General features: G+C 45.2%; 1 protein-coding gene across 1 annotated transcript in view; it reads right to left on the reverse strand.

Annotated features, from left to right (window-relative positions):
- Nucleotides 1-17,805, reverse strand: part of LOC104656901 (aromatase) — a 127,000-nt gene that overhangs the window by 96,774 nt on the left and 12,421 nt on the right. Inside the window, exon 2 of the mRNA XM_010356597.1 lies at nt 14,604-14,712. The gene's annotated coding sequence lies outside the window, so the exon portion shown is untranslated. The remainder of the gene's footprint in view (nt 1-14,603; nt 14,713-17,805) is intronic.

Consider the following 17,805-nt stretch of genomic DNA (forward strand, 5'->3'; position numbering starts at 1 on the left):
AAGACTGTTACAAACAGGTAATCTAGGCATTTGTAGAGTTCACAAAACAAAAGGAGCATTTTATATACTGTTTTTTAATATACAGTGCTTTGCTATTGGTTCCCCTCAGAGGAGAGAAGCAATGATAGAAGTTTCTAGAAAGGCAAAGCTCCAGAATCAGGCTAGAAATTGCTCTCTGACAATGTGTTGTGGTTCTGGGACCCACAAGATATCTTGGGAAAGAAGCTTTCAAGCTTGGATCCTAAATTTTTACTGCAAATCCCTTTATTCCACTGGCCCATGAGCTCCTTAAGGGTGGGCACTATGTCTTAGTCATTTTTGTGTCTCCAGGATATAGCATACGGTGATCACCCACTACATCTTTGTTGAATGAGCATTGTTTCACGTGTCTACCCAAATCAGGTAGAAAACTTGGAGCCATAGACTCCTGGGCCCTGCCACCACCAGGCCAGGGAATATAGGATTCCCAAATACAGGTTCTATTTTCGGATTCTGTCCATGAAAGTCCTGGGGAAGCACTAACCAAAAAAGATGAATTCCAAGTGTGTTGCTCAACTTCTAGTTCCAACCAAATGGAAGGCATGCATTGCACACTATCTCCTTCATGATTACAACCAAACACTCTTAACAAAATAAAAAAAAAAAAAAAAAAAAAGAACCGAGGTCTCTGAAAAGTCCTCTAAAAGCAGCTAGATTGCAAAAAGAAGTCAAAATTTGCTGAATGACCAATATGGTGAATTTCCTGGAATTTGTTTTCTCCTGGCTTTGATCCAAGGGTAAGCTGAATCATGAGACCTCCCAGCAGTCAAAGACAGCAACAATCCCAAGAAATGGCCCATCTTTCTGGATAGATAATCTGGAAAAGGGGCCCCTGCTAGACAGAAAGTGTGGGGAAAATCTTTGTCTTTTTTTCTCTCTCAGCTCAGCCCCACAGTCAGATGCAGCTCCCAAACTGCACTGCCACCACCTTGGCAGTAGCTTGAGCACTAAAATCTCAAGAGAAAACCTGTCCCTCTGGGTAGAGAAATTCAGAAAAGGGGTCCCCGTTAATGTCAAGAGTGTCGGGGGAGTCCTCTCTTTTTTCCTCTTGCACTTTGCTCTAAGATCTGGCCAAGTTGAATGAAAGTTTGTGGTATCATAAGCGCCTCCAGCTCTGAGAGAAATCTATCCTTCTAGCTAGAGGACCAGGAAAAGGAACTGGTCCTTTTCCTGCAAGAAGGAAATCTTGCAGAGGAAAGAGCAGGAGAAAGGGACTCCATGTAGGAGCCAACATAAGTCCTGAGCACACCCCCAAGACGTGCACGTGTGGAACACAAGCAGCTTAATAAAGGCTTTGAAAACTGAGCTGATGTTGAGACCACTGCCTACAGGAGTAATGAGACAGAACTTGCTATTGAACTTAACGAGGTTGATTGCTAAAACAAAACAAAACTCAACATGCTTTATGATTTTAACAGGATCCAGTGTCTCATAATGTACTATATGAAATCTCCAGGATACAATTTAAAGCTACCCAACGTGATAAGGACCAGGAAAACATGATCAGTTCTCAAGGGAAAAGATAAGACAATATTGGAATTAGAAAAAGAAAAAGAAAAATAAACTCCAAAGCATCTATTATAATCATCCTATGTGACATAAAGGTGAATGCTCTTACAATGAATGGAAACATAGAAATTCTCAGTCAAGCAATAGAAACTATATAAAAGAAGAACCAAATGGCAATATTAGAACTGAGAATCACAATATCTGAAATTCACTGGATGAGATGAGCCCAATAGCAGAATGCAAATGACAGAGGTAGTGTCAGTAGACTAGAAGGTAGATCAACAGAAATGATCCAATCTGAAAGATAGAAAAGTGTTTGGAAAATAATGAATAAAGCTTCAGGGATCTGTGGTACAATACCAAATGGTCTAATGTTCATGTCACTGGAATCCTTAAAGGCAAGGAGAAAGAGACTGTTACAGAAAAACATATTTGAAAAAACAATAGCTGAAAACTTCCCAGATTTGACGACTGACATAAATTTAAGATTCAAGCAGCTCCTTAAACCTTTAACAGGATAAAAGTAAACAGAACTGAACATCCCACAACTCCCTACCTTCCTACTCACCAATGCCCTCCTCCTCACTTATCTGGACTCTGAAAGCATCTGAGCTTTTGACCCTGAGGTAAGGGAAGGGGCACATGAATAGGAGTCAGACCTCTGGGGATTTTAACCCTGGCTCACTGACGTGTGTGAGAGCTGGAGAAAACCAGTCCTTCTGCCTGGGCCTCAGTTCCTCACCTGAAAAAAATCTCAGGGTTGAACTAGACAGTCTTCTAAGTCCCTTCAGCTCTAAAATGCCACCCTTTATCAACTCCTATGTGAACTTTTTCTGTTCAAAAATGATATCATATATCAAACCCTGATGCTATGAAACAAAAAACTACTTTTCTGCCAAGAGTCTTTCAATCCTCATAATGGTGCAAGTGACTGAAATGAAGATGGTTACAAAACAGAACCAAAAATGGAGTTTCATAGCAACCGGAATGGAAGTCAGCTTTCCCAGCAGCTTCCAGCAGAGCCCTGCAAGCACCGTGGGAAGCCTGGAATGCATTGGAAAGGACAGGAAGCTCTGTAGAAAACTTTTCATTTTCAATAAATGCATTTCCAATTTCATCATGTTTTCCAGATGCTAAGACACAGAATATAATGCCCCTATTGCCTTGGACTCTGAGTTTGGCACCCAGTCTGTCAGACTACGTTAACTCACCCACATGTGTAAACACGTTAACAAGCACCGTTTGCATAACATTTTACAGTTTACAGAGCAGCTCCCATGCATTACATCATTTCATCCTCCCAGCCTCTGAGGTTGCGATCATCTGTTTCCTCAGAAGAAACAGTCTGAGAGAAGTGGACGTTTTCCTCCAGACCATCCAGCCCTAGCTTGTCTGGCTTCCAAATTTGTCCTCTTTCCCATCACCAAGAACCAGAGTCCTGGATAATGCCAGAGCCACGCTGTGCGCACCAGTCATTGGGCCAGGGGCCGATTGTCCCACATTTGCAGAACAGGCTGGAGAAGATTCAGATCTTCTCAGCTCATTTCCCCAGACAGAAGTACGGTGCTGAGAGCTGGCTCCAAGACTCTTCTGTCCTGCTTCCATTCCCTCCTTTGCCCTGAGGCAGATGGCTTGGCTTGGAGAGGCTCTCTGGTGTTAGACACAGCAAGTTTTTCATTCCCACACCCCACATACGATGGCTCTTTTGAAAATATCTTTCCTCCCCTCCCTCCAGTTGCTTGTGAGGGTGCAGGGCTTTAACTCAAGCAGACTTGGGGATGGATGGGACTCCTTCAGGTTTCACCATTGATTGGCCTTGAAGAGCTTTGCAGCTTGGCCCCCACTTGCTCTCCTCTCTGCCAAGGCGTTGCGGTTCCCTCCCACTCTTGCACCTTCATGTGGCCCCCACTCTGCCCTGGTGTGCTGGAGGTCATTCTCCCCTCCCTTCATGAGCCATTTTCAGCTCATTTTTTGGCATATTGTCTCTTCATTTTCAAGAAAAAATACAAAGTAGTCTCTGTGAGTGTGATGATTCTGAGTCATTGCATGCTGTCATCATTCCAGAACAAAAAGATGTCAAAAGGTGGGTGGGTTCATTTCATCCACAAGGGAATAGGCCTTCTCTTCTTTGTTTTATTCTCTTCTTTGTTTTACCCTTGATGACTCATTTAACCTGAATCAAAGCTGAGTAGTCTTGGCCTTCAAATAGGAGGCTGGGGTTGGGGGGAGTAGAGTGGAGGCACCACCTAAACTAGGGCTATAGGCCTGAACCTTGGGAGCCATGTTCTTATGGCATGGAGCCTGCAGAAGGGGCTGAGAAAATAGGTAGCATGCGGAGCCCTTGCTCACGTTTGGACCTCAGTTTTCCCGTCTATAAAAACACTCAAGGCCAGGCACAGTGGCTTACGCCTGTAATCCCAGCACTTTGGGAGGCTGAGGCAGGGTGATCATTTGAGGTCAGGAGTTCAAGACCAGCCTGGCCAACATGGTGAAATCCTGTCTCTACTAAAAATACAAAAATTAGCTGGGCATGGTGGCGGGCACCTATAATCCCAGTTACTCAGGAGACAGGCAGGAGAATCACTTGAACCCAGGAGGCAGAGGCTGCAGTGAGCCGAGATCCTACCACTGCACTCCAGCCTGGGCGACAGAGTGAGACTCTATCTCAAAACAAACAAATGAAAAACTTCAAAAGGATCACACAAGAGCAGGTTGGGAAAGGGCTGGGGTGTGTAGTCTCAGTATAAATATTTCCCTGACTCACTGTGCTTTCCTACCTGGGAATTGGAACCTTGATTCAAGAAAGGAGGTTCAACCCTCACCTGGCTTAGGAATCTGGACAGATGGAGAGAACAGGCTTTGCTGTCAGACAGACTTAGGTTTGGGTACTCCCTCTGCTCCTTTCTGGCTGTGTGACCCTAGAATACCCAACTTCTCTGAGTCTCGGTTTTGAGAGGTTGAATAATTATTCTAGAGTCACACAGCCAGGAAGGAGCAGAAGGAGTGCCAAACCCATGTCTTCCACGGCCTGGGATTCATGTAGTCTCCCTGATGGGTTTGCAGGCCTCACTCACCAGTGCGGCCTGTGAGGCAGGACTCTGCCGGAGCCTAGAGGTAGTGAAGCAACACCCTGGGACGGCAGCTCTTAATATGGGGACTGGACCACAGCAGGAGGCCTATGAGAATGAAAGTATTGATTTTGGGAAAGAGGGACTTTTTGTCTTTGTCGTGGTGGAAGCCAGTGTCTGTGAGGGTCTCAGGTAGGCTGGGCTGTTTAGTGATCCACTGACCCCTTAAGGTTCCTACACAGGTGGCCTGGGGGTCCATGAAGAGCTCTGTGCCATTCTGGGAGAGTGATGAAATTCATCTCTGTAATCCCTCCTTTCAATAAGAGTTTTAGTAGCACCCCCTGGAGAATCAGCTCTTTGGGAGTCTCCCAAGAAAACCATGACCAAATCATGCTAAACAAATCACACACTGTTCTGCCTTAGAACTCTAACTTGCATCATTGTTTAGCCTGGAATGTCCTCTCTACCCACCAAAATCCTACCCATATCTGAGACCCAGCTCCAATTCTAACTCTTCTAGAAAGTCCTTCAAAACCTCTGTAGCCCACAGCAATTTTTCCTTGCTCAATATACATGGTCATGCCACCATTTTCTTCCTGGAGAAAGGCTATTGTTTTTGTTTGTTACCCTCTGTCTTTGTTTCTTCATAAATGTTGGTTTCCTCCATTTTCCTCATTTCCTACTTCCAACCCAGTCACCAAACCTGTTGGTTGTAGCTCTTATAGTAGTCTCAAATTCCTCAACCTCTCTGCACCTCTCTGGGCTGTTTCCTGGTTCAAGCCACCATCCCAGCAACAGCTCCTAATTGACCTCTCTGAATCCAGTCCTGCTTGCTTTCTTCTACTCTATATCCTGAAGCCAGAGGACTCTAACATACAAATCTGCTGCTTCAAGTCCTTTATTTCACTGGCCTTGAGATAACACAGAAACTCTCCAACAGGCTTTCAAAGTCCTTCACTTATGGGCCCCTGCCTACCTTTCTGGTGTTTCTCAACATTCTCCACCTTTACCACCACCATCACCCAGGTCTGCCACAGTCTGGTCAGAAGATTATTCGTGCTCCTGCACATTCTCTCCACGGGGAATACACTTCCTTCCCACCTGCCACACCCCTCTTGGTGCATGCTTAGCTTACACATACTCAGTCTTCAGGTCTCCACTGTAATGATATCTCACCCACTCGGACTTGCCACCCCACCCCAGTCTACACCCAAAGTAATCACTGCAATCTTCATTCTATTTTGTAATTGCATCACTGCAATCTTCATTCCATCACTGCAATCTTCCCATCACTGCAATCTTCATTCCATTTTGTAGCTGCCTGTTTACTTGCCTCTGTCCCTCACTAGACTACAAGCAATTTTAGATAAAGCAAGAACCATATCTGCACAGTTTACTGTTGTATACCCAGTTACATGGTTCTTGCTCTAAACCCAGTGCCAGGCTCAGTGTCTGCTGCTAGTAGAGGCTCAAGAAATAATTCTTGAATAAATGGATGAAAAGTAGAATGAACCTACACATCCAGACCCTCAAGGGCAGTGACCATTCCTCATGCTTCCCTGGATCTCCCTTCAGTGCCTAATTCAGGGCCCTGCAGATTCTGGGTACCAAGGAAAGGAAGTGATTGTTTGCTCTTAGCAAAAAAGCCTTGTTACTTTAATAGCATGCTCCTCTATTTCTTCATGTTTCCCTCTCTTCAGATGGAAAGTTTTTGAACTACATACTGGCAGGAATATGGCTGACAACACGGTGACCTGGATCTGCCTCCAGGGGTGCTGGCAGAGAAGGGCCCTCATGCAGGGTTAGGAGATGCATGGAATTCAAGGCCTCCGAGCGACAGTTAGCAGAACCCGAATGGGCTGCTCATCGAGGAAACAGCCCTGATGGAGTCCAGGAACTCAAGTTCCAGTTCTGGTTCCTTTGCCATTCTGCTGTGCCATCATGGGCACATCACAGCCTCACTGGAGTTCAGTTTCCTCAGTAGCAAAATGTGGTAAGGCAAGGGGAAGGACCAATAATTTATCTTCACTTACAACTCTGAGTTATTATTCTACGAAAAAAATATGTTGGCTGGGCAAGGTGGCTCATGTCTGTAATCCCAGCACTTTGGGAGTCTAAGGAGAATTGCTTGAGCCAAGCGTTCAAGACCAGCCTGGGCAACATAGCGAGACCCTGCCTCTGCAAAAAATAAAAAAGAAAAAATATGTCACCATATTTCCACTAGAGGTGAAGAAAAATTGGGCTGTTTTCAACCTAAAAGTCAGGACAATTAACTTACCTAAAATGAGTGAAGTGTTTTGTAATAATAATCTCATGTATTAGATAAGACTTTAAACTTCTTAGTGAGTTTTTATATTTTTGATTCAGTAACTGGCAGAGGCAACTGTATGGGTTGCCAACATCTGTTCTCCCAGCCTCCCCTATCAATTTTATTAGAAATGGCAATATGGCCAGGCATGGTGGCTCACCCCTGTAATCCCAACTCTTTGGAAGGCCAAAATGGGTGCATTGCTTGAGCCCAGCAGTTGGAGAGTAGCCTGGGCAACATAGGGAGACCCCTATCTCAAAGAAAAAGAGAAAGAAGGAAGGAAGGGCAATATGTGTAATTAAAAACTATATTCCCCAGCCTCTCTTGCAACTAGATATGACCATGTGACTAAATTGTAGCCGAAGAGTTATAAGCAGAAGTGTCATGTGCAGCATTTAGGAAGCCTCCCTCAAGGAAGAGAATACATGCTTTGCCCTCTTCATCCTCTGCTGGCTGAATGAGAATAAGATGTCTGGAACCCAGGCAGCCATATGGGACTATGGGGTAAGGTGCCAAGAGTGCTGGTGTGGCAAGACAGAGGGAGTATGGGTCCCCAGTACAAGGAGCTACCTTCCCAGTCCTGGGCTATCCTCCTTTTAGGATCCTTTGGCATAAGAGAAAAATCACTTTTTCTTTTCTTTCTTTTTTTTTTTTTTTTGAGACATAGTCTTGCTCTGTCGCCCAGGCTGGAGTGCAGTGGTGCGATCTCAGCTCACTGCAAGCTCTGCCTCCTGGGTTCATGACATTCTCCTGCCTCAGCCTCCCGAGTAGCTGGTACTACAGGTGCCCGCCACCATGCCCAGCTAATTTTTTTTTTTTTTTTTTGTATTTTTAGTAGAGATGGGGGCTTCACCATGTTAGCCAGGATGGTCTCAATCTCCTGACCTCATGATCCACCCGCCTCAGCCTCCCAAAGTGCTGGGATTACAGGCATGAGCCACCGCACCTGGCAAGAGAAAAATCACTTCTAACTTGCTAAATAACTATTGTGTTTGTTTTCTTGTCTCAAACCTAATCCTAACTGAGAAAACAATGATCTGCTTTATGCAAGCCCCTGTGCTAGATGCTGCAGGGGATGCAAATGTATATGGGCTTTAGATACACAGAGACTTGGGCAAGAGCATTCATCCCTACACAGAATGCAAGAACATTCTGTCTAGGGGTGAAAGAAGTGCCCAGAAGAGTTTGATATGGCAGAACCATGTGGGCATGAAGAGGACTCATGGGAGATGTGGTGAGGGAATATGATGGAAGGTTCTTGAATGCCAGGCTAATGAGGCTGGAGTTCATCCTGTGACAGAGCAGATAATCTTGTTCCAATGTACAAATGAAGAAGCCCAGACCTCAATAGGTTGAAGGATTTGTCCAAGGTCACCCAGCCAGGGAGTGGCAGAGCCCATCTCAATTCTCCTGACCCTTGGTCCAGTGCTATCCTTCAATTTTGTACTCTTTGAGAGAATCTGGGGCAGACAGAGTAGGAATAAAGGTGTCACACTTTGACACAGCCAGAGAACAGGACTATATCTCCCCACCCCCATCACACCCCAACAGGTTCAAGAGGGGGTTTTGGGGGTTGCTACAAGTCTAGGATCTGGACCTATCCTTAACTCAGAGCCCACTACATGGGCCTCCTGTGTAGCTCCCCTCACAAGGCTATCATAGCTGTGGTGCTATCCCACTATGGAATAAGTATCAATGTATCTAGCACAGTGCTGGGTGCTTTATGTACGTAGTCTAATTTACTGCCCTCAGCAGTCTAAAAAAATTAAAAATATATTTATTTTACAGGTGAAGATGCAGAAACTGAGGATCTAAGAAATGAAGCCACCTACTCAAAGCCACTCAGTTGATAGCAAAGTGGAGATGCAAAGCCATGTTTGTTCAACTCCAAAGACAAGTTCCATCAACCACATTCTAACATCTTCCTGATCCCTGCCAAAGCATAGAACAGTCTCCTGTCCCTACTCAGACTCCAAGAACTTACCTGATTTGATGGGCTGACCAGTGCCAGGGACCTCCTGTCAGGTTCCAGCTGGTCACGTTCTACCTGGAGCCAGGAGCCAGTTTCCCCTCCAGCAATCACATCACTCATGCCCCGCCCATGACCCCACATGGGTCAGGGATCTCCTGGAGAGGGGGCAGGCCCCCGCCTTCTGTGACCTCAATCTTCCTGGGACTCTTAGTCTTGGTTGGTCATGGGGCAGGGGTGTCAGAGTTTTCCCAATCTAGTTTCTAGAGTTCACAGATTCCAGAGGGCTGTTTCCTGGGATCAAGGACACTTTGTTTTTTGTGTCCTGACTGTGGCTGTCATGGTTAGAATGCATTAATTATGAATCGAGCTGACATTCTTTCAGGAAACAACTGGTCATTAGAACAGAATCTTCTCTCATTACCAGCATTTGGAAAGTTGAGTTTCATTTTGTCAGTCATTCAACGTGCATCTTTCCAATAATGTGGTATGTCCAGCGTTCCAGCATGAACCACATATTTCCCCAAGCTGACCATACAGCTTTCTTCTGGAACTTTCACAGGAAACACCCTGAGATGTAGCCTGCAGAGCTGAAGGCGACAGATGAACCTCAGCCCCTCTGCATTCATTGCACAACTATGAGGGGACAAGTACTTTGCCCTCAGTTGTCATCAGCCCACATGATTCCTGTCTGGCACAGCCTCCCTTCCCATTGGCCAAACTCTCACCATTCCTTTTCAGTCTCCGCCTAAGTGTCTCACCCCTACACCCTTTCCCTTAATCAGGCTGAAGTTGGAATGTGTTCACCCAATTTTATTATAACTAAATATATTCAGCTTGGCCTAAGCTTTAGCAGATTTTAATAGTTATTAATGGAATATTCATCTATTTTCCATCCATCTATAATCAACATTCCCATTCTCAAATGCACTGAAGTATCTGAAGCTCAGACACTTTAAGTAATTTAAATTTACGACAAAGTTTTCTGAAGATATAAGCAGATCCTGTGAGATACAGATGCACTGTAGCATGATGAAATTCTTACACTTTCATGCACTGTAGCATGATGAAAATATCTGACCAGAGCCTGTCACTGTACCTTGTAGACATTCTTACAAATAGCTGTTATCTAATCCTCATAACCCATCACCTGTCACCCATAGGTGACCGTTAAACCACTGGATCCACATGATTACTGAAGGCTTGCTTCTTCATTGGCCGCAGGAATCTCATGAAAATCATGTCTTCATATATAGCAAAACTTTGGGCTTATGCATCCTTCTAGGAAGAATAAGCAGTTAATGGGCATGACAGGCCTTTGAACCCTATGTAACCCCGCATGTGTGCAAGCTGCTCTTTTAAGTGGACAACAAAAGACAGTGGCAGAAGTCAGGCTGGGCTCCAGACCCAGCTCTACCTTAATAGTCAGGTGATCTCTATCAGGTCATTTGTATTCTCTGAACCTCAGGTTTCTTGTCTGTCAATGGAAATTATAATAATGCCTGCCCTACTGTGAAGTTCAGATGAGCTCATGGATGTGAACACCTTTTGTGGGTTACAGAGCAACACTTGAATGCCAGCCATCCTTTGTTAACATGTATTAACTCTTAGTTCCTACAACACTAGGAGGTAGATATCATCCCCTCCTTTCACAGATGTGGAGACTCCAATGAGTAGACCCTTGAGGAGCTGACCTTCCAACTCAGATCTCCCCATCCAATGCTCTTCCCCTCTTTGCCCAGGCACCATCCTCGGCTCCCATCCCTGCTCACAGCTGCATCATGTGCATACTGTGAGCATCACATCATACAGTCTTACCTTAAATCTGGGGTCCAATCAGTTGTCAAGAGCCACACACTGGGAAGAGGGAGATCAAGGAAAACCAGCCAAGCTCCTCCCAATATAAGGATGTTTGCCAAGTTCCAGGGAGCTCCTGCTACCCCCAGGCCTGGGTGAAGTAAGCACTGGATAGAACAGACAGGATACAATGGCATTGCCCTGAGAAGGCTTTTCATCTGGCTGAGGCAAAGACTCAGAGACACAGGTAAGCAACAGTCAAGCACAAAACACCACATGGGGCTGGGTGCGGTGGCTCACACTTGTAATCACACCAGCACTTTGGGAGGCCGAGGCGGGTGAATCACAAGGTCAAGAGATCGAGACCATCCTGGCTAACACAGTGAAACCCTGTCTCTACTAAAAATACAAAAAATTAGCCAGGCGTGGTGGCAGGTGCCTGTAGTCCCAGCTGCTCAGGAGACTGAGGCAGCAGAATGGCGTGAACCTGGGAGGCAGAGATTGCAGTGAGCCGAGATCGTGCCACTGCACTCCAGCCTGGGTGACAGAGTGAGACTCTGTCTCAAAAAAAAAAACACAAAAAACAAAAAACAGCACATGGTTAGGTGCCAGGTGACTGGGGAGGCCAGAGGGACATTCCACGTGCTCCATGTAAATAAAGACACCGGCAATTTCTGAAGCTCCTTGTGGCCCCAAGAGGCCCAAAAGCTGCCTCAATCTGGGAAAATACCAAATCTGCATCATCTCTCCTCTTTCCTTAACCCCGCTTCTCAGGTCCTCCTCTCAGCCCTGTTCCTCCTATCCCCAAAACTTTGCCTTATTATCTTCCCCTCTAACCCAGTGCTGTCCAATGGAGATAGAATGTGAGCCATGTAAGTAATCTTAAATTGTGTAACACACAGATTAAAAAGAGAAACAGGTGAAATTAATCTTAATAATATATTTCATTCAACCCAGTATATTCTAAATGAAATTATTTCATCATGTGATCAATATTTTTAAAATGATTGAGAATTGTACATTCTTCACATCAAGCCTTCAAAACCTAGTGTGTGTCTTATCCTTAGAGCACATCTCAATTCAGACCAGCCACACTCCAGTGCTCGAGAGCCACCTGTGGCTCATGGCCTGGACAGTGCAGCTGGAACCCAATGGGTGGGTTCTCTCCTCCCTGTGCCTTCAACCCATTCCTGTCTCCCTACTCCAGCCAGCTTACTCCAGGGCCTTGCTGTCTCTTGCCCACATCCAAGCTATAGCCTTTGAACTAGACCTGTTCTTCCAACCACCCTGCACACTGCTGGCCAAGCCCCCCATAGAAGTCATCTGTGACCCACCAGTGCCTCTCCATTGCACATGGAATTCAGGCTCTTCACAATCATCACTGATGGACCCTGTGAGCACCTTTCCCCATCTACCCACCATGCCCCTAGACCCCCCATGACTGCCTACTGTTGGCAGGGGGAGCCCACCACACTTTCCTTCCCAGCCTCTGCTCACCCTTCTCCCTCTGCCACAATCCAATTTCCCTCATGATGCCCTGCCCAGTTGCCACCTTCTCCAGGAGCTCCTTCCCCATCTTTCGATTTGAAATCACTTGTGCCATCCTTAGAGTCCTCAAACCAGTTCATCCACCCCCTTTGGCTCCAATTTTGTCTGCATATCTAGGGGTAGATTATCTCTGGGTTCTTTAAGAAAAGACCTTCTAACTTGATCATATCTCTCTCTGTCTTGTCGGTGATTTTTAAGATCCCACTTGTGTCCCTCATTGGTCTACAGGCTCCATGAAGTCAGGTATCAAACATTTCCATTGCTATATTCTCCAGGCCTAATCTGGATCCTCCCAGGGTGGCTCTTCAGTGAACGTGTACTGAACTGAACAGACATTCACAGAGCAGATGGACAGCACTAGGGACTCATCCTCTGGCCCCAGAGGCCCATGAAAGAATATCCAGGCAGGCTGGACTATGCTGGGAAGGGTGAAGGCCTGGACTCTCATCAACAGGGAGGGGCCCCAAAAGGAAGAGAAACCCATCAACATCCTGTGAACTAAATGGAGAGAAATGCTGTTTAGGAAAAAAAAACCATGATAAATAAAATTCCTGAGAGCAGCTGCTAAGCCAGGGAGCACCACACTCATCCCCTTCTGCAAGAGAAGATGGAGCTACAGCTCCTGTCTCATATCTGCATCTGGTGTGGCCTTCTCGCCACGGGCCAGGGGTCAGACCTGGTTCCACAGGCAAAGGGGCTGTTTAGGCTGGGCTTGAAATAGGCTGAGTGGAAACCTGCGCGCCCCTTCCTGCCTCCCTGTACATGGAAAGGAGCTTTCAGTGAGTATGGAGATCTCTGCCTTTGTCAGAGGAAGGCGTCCTCATCACAAGGCAGGGCAGGTGTCTGTGCCCAAGAGCTGAGCAGAGAACAAGCAGCCAGTGGAGGCTTTCGCCTAAACTGTGCAACCCTTACCTGATTGGGAAGCACAAGTGACAATAGCGAGTCACTTTATGTAAATGCCTCTCTCTTTTTGTATGCTATATTTAGAGAAACAAACTGCTTTGGCATTTAGAGATAAATTTTATGTAAGAGTTTGTTGCTGATGCTTCTGTTGTTACTGTTCATCATCCACATAATAAAAGCAAACTAGAAATACTCAAATACCGGTACCACCTCCAAATATATAAAATATATCCTAGGCCCCTTTCAGTCATCACATTCTTAATTTTTAGGAAAAGCCCTTGTCATAATCTGATGCTTGACAAAATGCTCTCTATCCTTGCATCACCCCCACCCCCCGCTTCCCCATTACGATTTTGCAAGTGCATTTGACTGTAACAACCTTGGGGGACACTAACTCACTGGTGGCATTGAGCCAGCCCCTACTGTGCTGGGTCTCACCAGCTGGATTCAGCACCTCTCAGTTTCTCTCCCACTGTGGAGACTTTTTCAGCTCCATGAGTCCATAACCAGTGATCCCATTAGGAAACAATGCAGTTTCTAGAATTTTATGTCTGTAGGGAACACATCCACTTCTGGCTGAACTGTCCCTAAAATGCTGCTAACATAGAGCTTCCAAACTTTCAAGCCTCAATAATGGCTCCAAGGAATTCAGTGTTTTCCTCCGCACCAAATGAATGCTGGAGCCAGAGGAAGGGCCCTGGACAGGGCTTAGTTGGTTTGGTTTGAAGAAGGAACTTGACCTACTGCCTTCTTCCTGTTTTCCCTTGCAGTGGCCTCCAGGGCCGCTGTCTCTGGGCCTCTTCCCAAACCCCTACCACCATGTTATCACACCCTGAGAGTCCAGGCCCTTGGGTGGCCCACAATTGCTCGCCATGCCTGGCCTTTCTCCAGCTCTCTCTCTCCTTGCCTGCTGAGAAGCTCCTCCTTATAGGAAGCTGCTCTCAGGTACGGAGTAGCCACACTCAGGCATAATACTTCCTGAAGAATTTAAGTGCAGATGTCCTATAGAAGGAAAAAGTCAATTAAGCTTCCAAAGAAATTAAAGTTAAGTAGTAGAACTTGTGGGATCAATGATAAACGGAGATGGAAATGTTTTATGACATGAAAACCTTCCAGCACAAAATTTTTGGATTTGGGTGTGTCTCTACTTTTTTTTTCAACCATGTGGTCTTATGAAATTTATTTAACCACTGTAAAATTCAATGTCTTTGCCTATAAAATGGCTATGGAGCCACTGATCTACCCCCACGAGATAACGTGAAAGTGCTTGCAAACTGTAAAGCTCAGCACAGACCTTAATGTCCATGCCCCACCCCCAGTACCCTGCCTCCTCCTCTGCCAGGGTGTCATCTTCATCTCAGCCCTGACACTCAGAGCCCTGGAGAGAAGAGGGAGGGATGTACACCGGCGCTTTCCCTTCCAACCTTCCCACACTGCATCCCGTCCCTGCCTCCCAACTCACCACAGGGATTTCCAAATGTTGCTTTGTGTGTGTGGATTTTTCCCCCCAAGAACACTCCAAATTTCTGGACTCCACAGGCTGAATTTCACCACAGGGTTTCTGACACCGCCTATGAAAGGACAACAGGACTCTGTGCCAGGGCGGAAGGGAGGAGGGTCTGTGTGGAGCTTTTCTACGTCACGGCTAAAATCAGGGGACCTGGGGATCTTGCTTCTTTTTTTTCCCCCTATCCAAAAACGTGTCCCTTCTGACAATATTCACAGAATCTCTCAGCTCCCCCCACCCAAAGACTGGGCAGTGTGACGACAGACTTGGTCCAATTTTACAATCAAGCAGCACTTGGAATGGGGCTATTCCCACACTTGAAGGCCAGTCAGAAGACTCCCGGCCAGCCCCAAAAAGAGTGGGCACACTTATTTATGTAAAGGTAGACATTTCTGGTCATTGCCAAAGATGAATATTTTATAAAGTCATAACTTCTTGGGAATTATTCTAGTTATTTCTAGTTACCATTAGCCTCATATAATAACAATTTGTTCCCAAGTAAGTTTAGGAATTTTTCCAAAGATGCTAACATAGAAATCAGAGTGAATAAAACAAAGCCAATTTATAGGCTACTAGAACATTGTAAAGAGAGGGGTCATCACATTGACTGAGCCCCAGTCTGACGAATTAAGTAATGCACCCTGTGTGACAATGTAACAGACCAATGAGGGGTAGGTTAGAATCCAGTTCTTCTAATCCAGGCCAGCTCCTGGCTGGCTGAAAATGAAATGGCAATAAAATAATATAAACTAAAACATAATTATGAGCCAAAAATAAAAGGCAACTTTAAAACTGGTTAAAAATGTCTATTTAAGTCCAACTAACAAACAAATACATATAAATCAAAATTAAGTGAGAAAGAGCAATGGAAGATGCAAATTTCAGACAGGTAGAGTAAATGTTAATGGGAAACCCTTTAAGCTGTCCACTGATCTGGAATTTTGAGAGTTCTAGGGACCTTAGGGGTTATAATTCTGAGGTGGAAGTGATTTTATGTTGGGAAAACAAAAGTCAGAGGCAAAACAATAACAAAATTCTGGGGTTTGTTACAAATTAAAGTCAGAAGTAGATTTGTAACCTCATTTTTGGTGAAAATGACAAAACAGGATAAATAAAGAAAACACTTCCTTTTCCCTCCTCACAAAGGGAACAAAATACCAGTTACAAGAAAAACAAAATAATTAAGAGAATTCCTGAACCAGACAAAATTTACAAGTTTAGGGCACACAGTTATGTGCCTGCAGTCCCAGCTGCTTGGGAGGCCAGAGGATTGCTTGAGCCCTGGAGGCTGAGGCCAGCTTGGACAAGAAGCAAGAGACCCTATCTCAAAAAACATTGCCTGTTTGCCTAGGGTCAGTGTCCAAGCCAAGTTGCTACAGGGTGAAGCCCTTATAGTGGATCTGAACAGCAAGCTGAAGACAGATGTCCTGTGGGTGTTCTTTGCTGGCAGGATGTAGGGGTGGTGAGGACTGAGAAGTCTGGGAAGAAAGAGCCCATTGTAAGGACTTGCAGTCCATAGATATTCGCCTCCCCTGCCATCCACTTTCTCTGTTCTAGCCTCTTGGGCTAGCAGAGTACAACACTAACCATAGGGATTGAGCCTCATACTTATCCAACAAGTACAGATGCTCCTCAACTTACCATAGTGCTCATCCCTATATGTCCATTGTACGTTGGAAATATTGTAAATTGAAAGTGGAGGCTGGGCGCCATGGCTCATGCCTGTAATCTCAGCACTTTGGGAGGCTGAGGCAGGTGGATCATGAGGTCAGGAGATCAAGACCATCCTGGCCAACGTGGTGAAACCCCATCTTTACTAAAAATACAAAAATTAGCCAGGCGTGGTGGCGCATGCCTGTAACCCCAGCTACTTGGGAGCCTGAGGCAGGAGAATAGCTTGAACCCAGGAGTCAGAGGTTGCAGTGAGTCGAGACGGCGCCACTGCACTCCAGCCTAGTGACAGAGCGAGACTCCCTCTCAAAAAAAAGGGGGGGGTTGCATTGAGTCCACCTAACCTACCAAACATCATAGCTTAGCCTAGCCTATCTTAAATGTGCTCAGAACACTTACATTAGTGCACCATTAGGCAAAATCATTTAACACAAAGCCTATTTTATAATAAAGTGTTGAATAGCTCATATAATTTATTGAATATTGTACTGAAAGTGAGAAACAGAATGTTGTATGGGTACTCGAAGTACAGTTTCTACTGAAAGTGAACTTCACACCATTATAAATTGAAAAATCACAAGTTGAATCACTGTAAGTCAGAGGTGTCTATAATTAAGATAACTCCTGAGTCCTCCCCAGATGTTCCCAGTTTGATTAGGGTAGGTGTCCAAACCAGATTGCCACAGAGTAAAGATTTGTCTTACTGAGCACTGTCAGCTCAATGCATAGTTTACCCCTGGACCTCCCACGGCCCAGCTTCCAAGTGGCCAGAGGCGAAGCTCTTCTAGAAAAAGAAAGGAAGAGAATTGCACGGGCAGCATCAGATGTCCAGAACTCCTGAGCCATGAAAATGAGACTAGAACAAAACTCATAGTAACCCAACATAGACCTTACAGTTAAAGAATTCTTGCTGTAGAATTTTCAACTACGATAAAGTTGAGAATGTGGCTCAACTTTAAGCATTATACTAGTAAATCCCAGGGATCTAGACTTTCAATTTTCTCTATCAGATTTGTCCAAAATCATGCTAAGTACCTAAAGAAAGGAACAATGTATATATGACACAGTGGGGTCCTTGAAAATAAAAGATGACAAGTTATGGAATAGAATGCAGTTGTATAACAGAAAATGTTCTTTTTCAAATTCATTGCCCAGAAACATAGAATTTTGAACCTGGAAGAAATTAATATGAGACCCAGGTTTAGGATAGTGATACTGTCTAACAAAAGGCAACACAGGGCTTTGGAAGGGGCCAGGGCAATGAGAGGCCTGAAAGTACAAGTATTTTTGACTTCATGTCGTATCTACTATAAACACATCGCTGTGTAATTCCTCTGAATCGTTGTTTACTGCATTTCATTGAACCATAGGTTTAAACCTGGAAATATGAACTAGCTTGCCCATGGCCATACATCTAGTTGTGGGGAAAGTCTGGGATCAAGCTCAGTCTTTTGCATCCAAACCCAGAACTGTTTTCCCTACTCCC

The sequence above is a fragment of the Rhinopithecus roxellana genome, chromosome 5, assembly GCF_007565055.1.
Source record: "Rhinopithecus roxellana isolate Shanxi Qingling chromosome 5, ASM756505v1, whole genome shotgun sequence".
Lineage (NCBI taxonomy): Eukaryota > Metazoa > Chordata > Mammalia > Primates > Cercopithecidae > Rhinopithecus > Rhinopithecus roxellana.